Below are 11,104 nucleotides of genomic sequence, written 5' to 3'. Positions count from 1 at the left end.
AAAGCAGTCTTGAGAGAAAAAAATGGAGCTGGAGGAATCAGACTCCCTGACTTCAGACTATACTACAAAGCTACAATAATCAAGACAATATGGTACTGGCACAAAAACAGAAACATAGATCAATGGAACAAGATAGAAAGCCCAGAGATTAACCCACGCACCTATGGTCAACTAATCTATGGCAAAGGAGGCAAAGATATACAATGGAGAAAAGACAGTCTCTTCAATAAGTGGTTCTGGGAAAACTGGACAGCTACATGTAAAAGAATGAAATTAGAATACTCCCTAACACCATACACAAAAATAAACTCAAAATGAATTACAGACCTAAATTTAAGACCGGACACTATAAAACTCTTAGAGGAAAACATAGGAAGAACACTCTTTGACATAAATTACAGCAAGATCTTTTTTGATCCACCTCCTAGAGTAATGGAAATAAAAACAAAAATAAACAAGTGGGACCTAATGAAACTTCAAAGCTTTTGCACAGCAAAGGAAACCATAAACAAGACGAAAAGACAACCCTCAGAATGGGAGAAAATATTTGCAAACGAATCAACGGACAAAGGATTAATCTCCAAAATATATAAACAGCTCATTCAGCTCAATATTAAAGAAAAAAACACCCCAATCCAAAAATGGGCAGAAGACCTAAATAGTCATTTCTCCAAAGAAGACATACAGACGGCCACGAAGCACATGAAAAGATGCTCAACATCACTAATTATTAGAGAAATGCAAATCAAAACTACAATGAGGTATCACCTCACTCCTGTTAGAATGGGCATCATCAGAAAATCTACAAACAACAAATGCTGGAGAGGGTGTGGAGAAAAGGGAAACCTCTTGCACTGTTGGTGGGAATGTAAATTGATACAGCCACTATGGAGAACAATATGAAGGTTCCTTAAAAAACTAAAAATAGATTTACCATATGACCCAGCAATCCCAATACTGGGCATATACCCAGAGAAAACCGTAATTCAAAAAGACACATGCACCCAAATGTTCATTGCAGCACTATTTACAATAACCAGGTCATGGAAGCAACCTAAATGCCCATCAACAGAGGAATGGATAAAGAAGTTGTGGTACATATATACAATGGACTATTACTCAGCCATAAAAAGGAACGAAATTGAGTCATTTGTTGAGACGTGGATGGATCTAGAGACTGTCATACAGAGTGAAGTAAGTCAGAAAGAGAAAAACAAATATCGTATATTAATGCATGTATGTGGAACCTAGAAAAATGGTACAGATGAGCCAGTTTGCAGGGCAGAAGTTGAGACACAGATGTAGAGAATGGACATATGGACACCAAGGGGGGAAAACTGCGGTGGGGTGGGGATGGTGGTGTGCTGAATTGGGCGATTGGGATTGACATGTATACACTGATGTGTATAAAATTGATGCCTAATAAGAACCTGCAGTATAAAAAAACAAACAAAACAACTAATATTAAACTTTCATTGGGTTATTTGTATGGAAATATGTTAATATAAATGTTTCAGACATTACATGAAATTTCTAAAAATCTTATATTTGTATTTGTATGGAAATATGTATGGAAATATGTTAATATAAATGTTTCAGACATTACATGAAATTTCTAAAAATCTTATATGTTCTGGTATAATGTTATAAGTAATAATCCTAGTTATTACTTTAAAATGTATATCTCAGAAATAACTAATTTTCTTGTCAACTGCATTATTATGAACTTTCATCAAATCTTTAACCGTGGTCATTTTTAAGTCTTTTGTCATTTACAGACAGTTCTGGGTGTACTCTGATGCTTTTGCAAATATGTTCCTATAAAAGGGTTTCATCTTCAAGAAATTCATGGAAAAGACTCTGACAAGTACAGGTTTCTGGTAACTGACTGTACTGCTGAACCGAATGAATAAGCATTTTCAGAACTCTAATGAAAAACTGATGAACTCATAAAAGTGCTAACAAAAGATCAAGATAAAAAAAAATTAATTACATGGGACTGAGTGAACTGTTGAGGATGAGTATAATTTTTGTGACTTTCTGTCTGAATTAAAAAAAAAAATCCCACAAGGACTCAGAGGCAAAGAATATACAAATCAATTTTCACTGCAAAGTAAAGGAGCTGTTACAGTGGAGGATTACTGGACTGAATGTCAATATTATGACATAGTATGAGTGTGTTTCATGTTTGGTAATTGCAATCATTGTTGCTTTTGTTGTGGTCATCCATGTACAATGCTTGGTGTCAGTCTATTTATCTCTTGTAAAAATAAAATACAGTGTGGGAGTGTGGAAAAAAAATTATACAAATTTGCTTTCGATTATATAATACAGTTGTGCTTATTTTAATATGTAAAAAAAAAATTAGAAGTTACAGCTGACACCGCAGAAATACAAAGGATCATAAAATAGTAATACAAGCAACTATATTACAATAAAATGGACAACTTGGAAGAAATGGACAAATTCTTAGAAAAGTACAACCTTCCAAGACTGAACCAGGAAGAAATAGAAAATATAAACAGACCAATCACAAGCACTGTAATTGAGACTGTGATTAAAATCTTCCAACACACAACAGCCCAGGAACAGATGGCTTTACAGGCGAATTCTATCAAACATTTAGAGAAGAGCTAATACGTATCCTTCTCAAAATCTTCCAAACTCTAGCAGAGGGAGGAACACTCCCAAACTCATTCTACGAGGCCACCATCACCCTGAAACCAAAACAAGAGAAAGATATCACACAAAAAGAAAATTACAGGATAATATCACTGATGAAGCTAGATGCAAATATCCTCAACAAAATACTAGCAAACCAAATCCAACAACATATTAAAAGGATCATACACCATGATCAAATGTATTTATCCTAGGGATGCAAGGATTCTTCAATATAAGCAACTCAATCAATGTGTTATGTCATATTAACAAATTAAATAATAAAAACCATATGATCATCTCAACAGATGCAGAAAAAACCTTTGACAAAATTCAAGACCGATTTATGATAAAAACTCTCCAGAAAGTGGGTATAGAGGGAAACTACCTCAACATAATAAAGGTCATATATGACAAACATACAGCTAACACCATACTCAACTGAAAACATTTCCTCTAAGATGAGAAACAAGACAAGGATGTCCACTCTTGCCACTTTTATTCAACATAGATTTGAAAGTCTTAGCCACGACAATCAGAGAAGAAACAGAAATTAAAGAAATTGAAACTAGAAAAGAAGAAGTAAAACTGTCTCTGCAGATGTCATGATACTATAAATAAGTAATCTTAAAGATGCTACCTCCAAACTACTAGAACTCATCGATGAATTCAGTAAAGTTGAAGGATATGAAATTAATACACAGAAATCTGTTTCATTTCAATAGACTAAGAACAAAAGATTAGAAAGAGCAATTAAAGAAACAATTCCATTTACCATCACATCAAAAAGAATAAAATACCTAGGAATAAACCTACCTAAGGAGACAAAAGACCTGTATTCCTAAAACGATAAGAAGCTGATGAAAGAAATCAAAGATGACACAAAGAGATGGAAAGATATACCATGTTCTTTGATTGGAAGAGTCAACATTTTTAAAATGACTATACTACCCAAGGCAATCTACAGATTCAATGCAATCCCTGTCAAATTGCCAATGGCATTTTTCACAGAACTAGAACAAAAACTCTCAAAGTTTTTATGGAGACAAAAAAGACCCCGAATAGCCAAACAATCTTGAGAAAGAAAAACGGAGCTGGTGGAATCAGGCTCCCTGACTTCAGACCATGACACAAATCTACAGTCATCAAAACAGTATGGTACAGGCACAAAAACAGAAATATAGATCAATGGAGCAGGATAGAGAGCTCAGAAATAAACCCACACACCTATGGTAAATTAATCTACGACAAACAAAGTAAGAGTATACAATGGAGAAAATACATTCTCTGCAATAAATGGTGCTGGCAAAACTGGAGAACTAAATGCAAAATAGTGAAATTAGAACTTTCCTTAACAGCATACACAAAAATAGACTCAAAATGAATTAAAGACCTAAATGTAAGACCGGATACTATAAAACTCTTAGAGCAAAACATAGGCAGAACACTCTTTGACATAAATTGCAGCAATACAGCAATATCTTTTTGGATCTGTCTCCTAGAGTAATGAAAATGAAAACAAAAATAACAAATGGGACCTAATTAAACTCTAAAGCTTTTACACAGCAAAGGAAACCATAAACAAGGCAAAAATACAACCCACAGAATGGGAGAAAATATTTGCCAATAATTTGACTGACAAGGGATTAGTCTCCAAAATATACAAACAGCTCATGCAGCTCAATATCAAAAAACCAAACAAACAAACAACACAATCAAAAAATGGGCAGAACACCTAAACAGACATTTCTCCAAAGAAGACATACAGATGGTCAAGAGGCAAATGAAGAGATGCTCAACATCAGTAATTATTAGAGAATTGCAAGTCAAAACTAATACAATGAGATAACCCCTCACACCAGTCAGAATTGACATCAACAAAAATGTACGAACAACAAATTCTAGAGAGGGTGTAGAGAAAAGGGAACACTCCTACACTGTTCATGGGAATGTAAATTGGTACAGCCACAATGGAGAACAGTATGTAGTTCCTTTAAAATACTAAAAATAGAGCTACTATATGATCCAGCAATCCCACTCCTGGGCATGTATCTGGAGGAAAACATAGTTTGAAAGGAAATATGCACCCCAGTGTTCATTGCAGCACTGTTTACAATATCCAAGACATGGAAGCAACCTACCTAAATGTCCATCGACAGATGAATGGATAAAGAAGATGTGGTACATATATAAAGTGGAATATTACTCAGCCACTAAAAAGAATGAAATAATGTCATTTGCAGCAACATGGATGGACCTGGAGATTATCATACTAAGTGAAGTATTTCAGAGAAAGTTAAATATCATATGATATTGCTTATATGTGGAATCTAAAAAATAAAAGTGATACAATGAATTTATTTACAAAAGAGAAACAGACTCATAGACTTAGAGAACGAATTTATGGTTACCATCAGGGAAGGGAGGCAGGGGATGGATAGGTTGGGAGTTTAGGTTTGACATGTACACACTGCTATTTTTAAAATAGATAACCAACAAGGACCTATTGCATAGCACAGGGAACTCTGCTCAATATTCTGTAATAACCTAAATAGGAAAATAATTTGAAAAAGTATAGATACATGTATATGTATAACAGAATCAGTTTGCTGTACACCTGAAACTAACACAACATTGTTAATCAAATATACTCGAATATAAAATAAAAATTTAATAAATACATAAATAAAATAATAAATAATAAAATGCATAAACTTTAAAAAATTGATTTCTAGAAATCAAGCAAATATGAGTTAATTTTTCAGACTCTGGGTACACAGTGATAATAATAATATTAATAAAAATAATACTAATCACATTAAGATTGTACTGAGCACTGGTATATCAGACATTAAGCACTTCACATACATTATCATATTTAATCCTCAAAACAATAACATTAGTCCAAGTAAAATTATTTTTTCTATTTTTCAGATAAATGAATTGAGATTTAAATTATGAAAATAAATTGCCCAAATTCACAAAACCAGTACCTGAGAGAACTAGGATTTAAATTTAAGCGATCTGAACCTAGGCTCTCTGTTGTGAACTACTATTTATTATTGCCATTTAATTAACTCTTGGATCAGGAGTTGGTTCAAAAGATGCCTATTTTTTCCCCTATATTCCATGGCCAGACCCAAATATGTGCATCTGCTACCATTATTTTTATGCAGTCATATAAAAACTTCACTCTTGACCCCCCATCTTGGAACTAAATTATAATAGAGCTTGGTGTTCACTGTTTATATCTACTCATGTCTGAGAATCTCAGAGTGGGCAAACCATAAACTATGGTAGTTCTATCTGTAAGACAGACTACATTTGTTGTAGGTGCTCCATCTGGGCAATATCATTCCTACTGCTCTAATACCACCTAATCCACTAAGGAAGAAACTGGACAAAAAATGTCTCCTTGTACTCTCATTGCAACCTAAACTTCAGTTCCATGACAAAGGAAACAACTGACCTTTGTCCCAAGGATGGCAAGTTCATACCATGGTATATTCAGGGATATCAGATAGTTTCATAAATCTAGTCCAGCTTCAGCATGCCCAGTAGCTCTCATTACTCATTCTTGGTATAGAGTGTAACCTAGTAAATCAATTCATTCATGCACAAATGCATGTTTTCATCACAGAATTTGAGCACCTACACTGAATGCATTTGAATTCTGATTCTTGGATCAGTTATCTACTTTTCCTTACTCATCAGTTTCTTCATTTGTAAAACGGGCATAATGATAGTTTCATCAAAGGGAATTGTGAAGATTACATGAGATAATACAAAATGTTTAAAATGGTTACTGAATAGATAGTAAAAATTTAGTTAGTGTTACTTATGATATCAACACCACTATTATTCACTGCTACATGCTAGGCACTACTGTCAGGTGCTGGAGACAGAGTGGTAAACAAGACAATCATAGCCCACTATTTTACGAAATTTAGAATCTAGCCCACAAAGACTATGTACATTGAAGCCAATCACAAACTGCCTAACTTTTTCCCCAATTCTTACCTCCTACTAGCTGGATTACTACTTAGAAAATCCGAACCTTAGACTTCACCTCCAAGTTTTGCCACTAGCATTGCCTGGGGGACCACAGGGCTCCCTTTCTACCTATCTTCCTCCCCTATGTCCATCCAAAATTAATATGGTAGCAACAGGTAGTGTTTCTAAATAAGGAGATAGAAAATATAGCCCTATACCAAGAGTATTAATGAATTGTTTTGGTACCCAGATCCCAAGGCCCTGCTATATGGTAATATTTAATTCCAATATTCAAACTGAGGTCTTCCAGAACTGTATCAATAATAACTTGTGACAAGGGTAAATCAGACCTTTCACTTCCCCTGTTAAGACCTGACTACAAAGAAGCTGTTAGAAAAAGTTCAGGTATTCCTATTTCTAGTACAGGGGAGGGAAGGTGCCAAATAAGAACTAATTACAACAGAACAACTAGAAGAAAGAGAAAACAACTTTATATATACCTCCTTTTGAGACTGATTAGAGTCACTTTGAGAAAGACTTGGTTGCAGACTCTTGTGTCAGTGAATGAGGATTTCTTTTCCTTGTTCTGCTGTTCCTGTTTCTCTTGGAAGGGTATACCTGTTATATGTTGGAGCCTGGATAAAATATACAACACAGAGGTTTCAGAATTAAAGTGCCGGGCTTCCCTGGTGGCGCAGTGGTTGAGAATCTGCCTGCTAATGCAGGGAACACGGGTTCGAGCCCTGGTCTGGGAGGATCCCACATGCCGCGGAGCGGCTGGGCCCGTGAGCCAGAGCTACTGAGCCTGCGCGTCTGGAGCCTGTGCTCCGCAACAAGAGAGGCCGCGATAGTGAGAGGCCCGCGCACAGCGATGAGGAGTGACCCCCACTTGCCACAACTGGTGAGAGCCCTCGCACAGAAACGAAGACCCAACATAGCCATAAATTAAAAATAAATAAATAAATAAAAATTTAAAAAAAAAAAAAGAATTAAAGTGCCAAGAATATGATTATTAATGAATAAACACAATCTATACATAAATAAAATTATTATAACTGTTAATGTGTGAAGGGCATTAGAGTTCATCAAAGAAGTTCAAGAAAATATGAGACTTCTTTTTATCCTTTTATATAAGTCTCCACTGAGCTAAGGAGTGAGGCATATTTCTCAAGGTAAAAATATTCAGAATGTCTGCAGTTAAAAGAGCTCAAAAAATTTAACAGAACAAAAAATTACATTTAATGACATTTAAACCATATTTATTTTATAACCATATTGCATCTTTAGAGATTTCGAGTGATACTTTTGAAACTGAGTATATATCCCAATTTTGATGACAGAATTAGATCACCATTAAAAAATAATTTTAATTATTTTTTCAAAAAGAAAAAATGGAATTACAAACCACAAACTAATTAAAAACTCATTTTATTTAGGTGGAAGGAAAAAACAGTATAGGAGGAGATAGCGATGAAAGCTAGACTTATCTGAATGTATCCTGCACTATACATTCAACTGTAGAGCCCATTAAATGTTTTACATAATCTTTTAAAAATATTAAAAAGGGAAAAAAATTGAAAACAAACTGGGTTCCAGCCAAGATGAAGTAATAGAGATCAAATTTAACCTCTCCCCTGAAACAAACAAATAAAACTATAGGAAACAAGGATGTGCAAAACACTGTAAATCAAGCAATGTAGGAAAGTGAAGCCAGAAAAATAGGCAGCTAAAGAGATAAGCCATGAAACTGTCTCAGCTAATTGCCTTGAGAGAGCTCCCATGCTCTGATGCAGGGAGAGGAAACCTGGAATAAAATGGGTCAATTTACAATGATAAAGCAGTTCATCCTGGAGTGACATCAGCAAAGATGGCAGAATAGGAAGCCCCCAGCCCTTGACCTCTACAGAAACACTGATTATTAGTTATCCACAGATGAGAATGCCCTTTGAGGGTTCCAAACTCCAGGGTAGAGATGACAGCACTCTAGTAGAACACAAAAATAATGAGAAAAACGAATCCAAAGAGGTTAAGAAAAAAGGTTTACCTTTTTCACATTGTTCTTCCCCCAAATCAGCACAGCACGTCTAAGGATATATACAGTTTGCAATTTCTCTGTTGAGCGAAAGATAAACTGAAGTGGACATTGAACTTTGCCAGCATTTGGGAAAATGCCTCTGAGGCCCATTTCTGTGTCACCTCATGCAGAACACTGAAGGAATTAGAACAGGTAGACTACCTGGGGACACCTAGACAAAAACTAAAAGGGGCAGGGGATCTCAGGAGTAAACATACACAGATCTTAGAAGTAGCCCTGTAATCCCTGACAGCTGCATGGCAAGATCTTGCCTCCTTCACTTAACTCTATCCTTCCCCCATCCCCTTCCCCTCTGGAAACCACCACCTTGTTCTCTGTATCTATGACTCTGTTTCTGTTTGGTTATGTTTGTTCATTTGTTTTGTTTTTTAGATTCCACATATAAGTGAAATCATACAGTGTTTGTCTTTCTTCATCTGTCTTATTTCTCTTAGCCTAATACCCTCTAGGTTCGTCCATGTTGCCACAAATGACAAGATTTTATTCTTTTTAATGGCTGAGCAATATTCCATTATATATATATATATATATATATATATATATATATTTGATTGTATATAATGCTGCAATATATATATATATATATTATTGTATATAATGCTGCAATGAACATTGGTGTGCATATATTTTTGTATTAGTGCTTTTATTTTTTTTCAGATAGATACCCAGAAGTGGAATTTCTGGATCATATGGTTGTTCTATTTTTAATATTTTTTAGGAATCTCATACTGTGTTTCATAGTGGTTGCACCAATTTACAGTCCCACCATCAATGCTCAAGGATTTCTCCTTTTCTCCGTATCATCGCCAACACTTGTTATTTGTTGTCTTTTTGATAATAGCCATTCTGACAGGTGTGAGGTGATATGTCATTGCGGTTTTGATTTAGATTTCCCTGGTGATTAGTGATGTTGAGCATCTTTTTCATGGGCCTATTGGCCATCTGTTTGTCTTTGGAAAAATGTCTATTCAGGTCCTCTGCCCATTTTTTTAATTGGGTTGTTTGTTTTTATGATGCTGACTTGCATGAGTTCTTTGCATATTTTGGATATTAACCCCTTGTCAGATATATCATTTTGTTTGGTATAGTCCAATTTCTTTTGCTATAATCTTCTAGTTTTATTCCCTTGTTGTCAGAAAAGACACTTGAAAATGAATTCCATGTTCTTAAATTTGTTGACATTTTTTTTTATCTAGCATGTGATCCATCCTTGAGAATATTTCATGGGCACTTGAAAAGAAGTTGTATTCTGCTACTATTGTGTGGAATGTTCTGTATATATTTGTTAGGGCCATTTGATCTATAGTATTTTTCAAGTCTGCTGTTTCCTTATTGATTTTCTGTCTCAGTGATCTGTCCATTATTGTAAGTATTGAATTGAAGTTTCCTACTTTTTTTTGTATTGCTGTCACTCTCTCTCTTCAGGTGTGTCACTGTTTGCTATATATATGTGCTATGATGTTGAGTACATATATATTTATAATTGTCACATCTTCTTGTTGAATTGACCCTTTTGTCACTATGTAATAAACTTCTTTGTATCTGTGACAGTTTTTTACTTAAAGTCTATATTTGCTGATATAAGTAAAACCACCCCATATCTCTTTTGGTTAAGAGTTGCAATATATATTTCCATCCTTCCACTTTCAGCCTATGTGTGTCCTTAAATCTAAGGTGGGTCTTTTTTAGACAACATATAGTTTGGTCTTTTTTTTTACGCATTCAGCCACTCTATGTCTTTTGATTGGCGAGTTTAACCCATTTACATTTAAAATAAGTATTGATAGTTAAGGACTTACTATTGACATTTTGTTAATTATTTTCCATCTGCTTTGTAGTTCTCTTGTTCTCCTCTTCTTCTTTTGCTGTCTTTATTTGTGGTTTGACAATTTTTTGTAGTGATATGATTTGATTCTCTTCTCTTTGTCTTTTGTGTATTTGTTATAGTATTTTTTCTTCGTTGTTACCATGAAACTTGCACCAAACATCTTATAGTTATAATAAACTATTTTATGCTCAAAACAACTCACCTTCAATTACCTTAAAAAGTTCTACACATTTACTCTTGTCCCCACACTCCATATTATTGATGTTAGTGTTTAATTATTTTTATATAGTATATCCATTAACAAATTTTTGTGGTTATAGTTATTCTTAATACTCTTGTATTTTAATTTTATACTAGTAATAAAACTATATGCATGAGAGGGCTACCAGAAGTAGATAAAGGATAGAAGCTTATTTAAAGAAATAATGGCTGAAATATACAAATATTGAGAGATAAATGGACATTCAGATTCAGATGAACCCCAAAACATGTTAAACCTGAAGATGCCTATATAAGACAGATTATAA

This window comes from Balaenoptera physalus (genome assembly GCF_965194825.1).
Source record: "Balaenoptera physalus genome assembly, chromosome: X".
NCBI classification, from domain to species: domain Eukaryota; kingdom Metazoa; phylum Chordata; class Mammalia; order Artiodactyla; family Balaenopteridae; genus Balaenoptera; species Balaenoptera physalus.
This window is presented reverse-complemented; position numbering follows the sequence as displayed.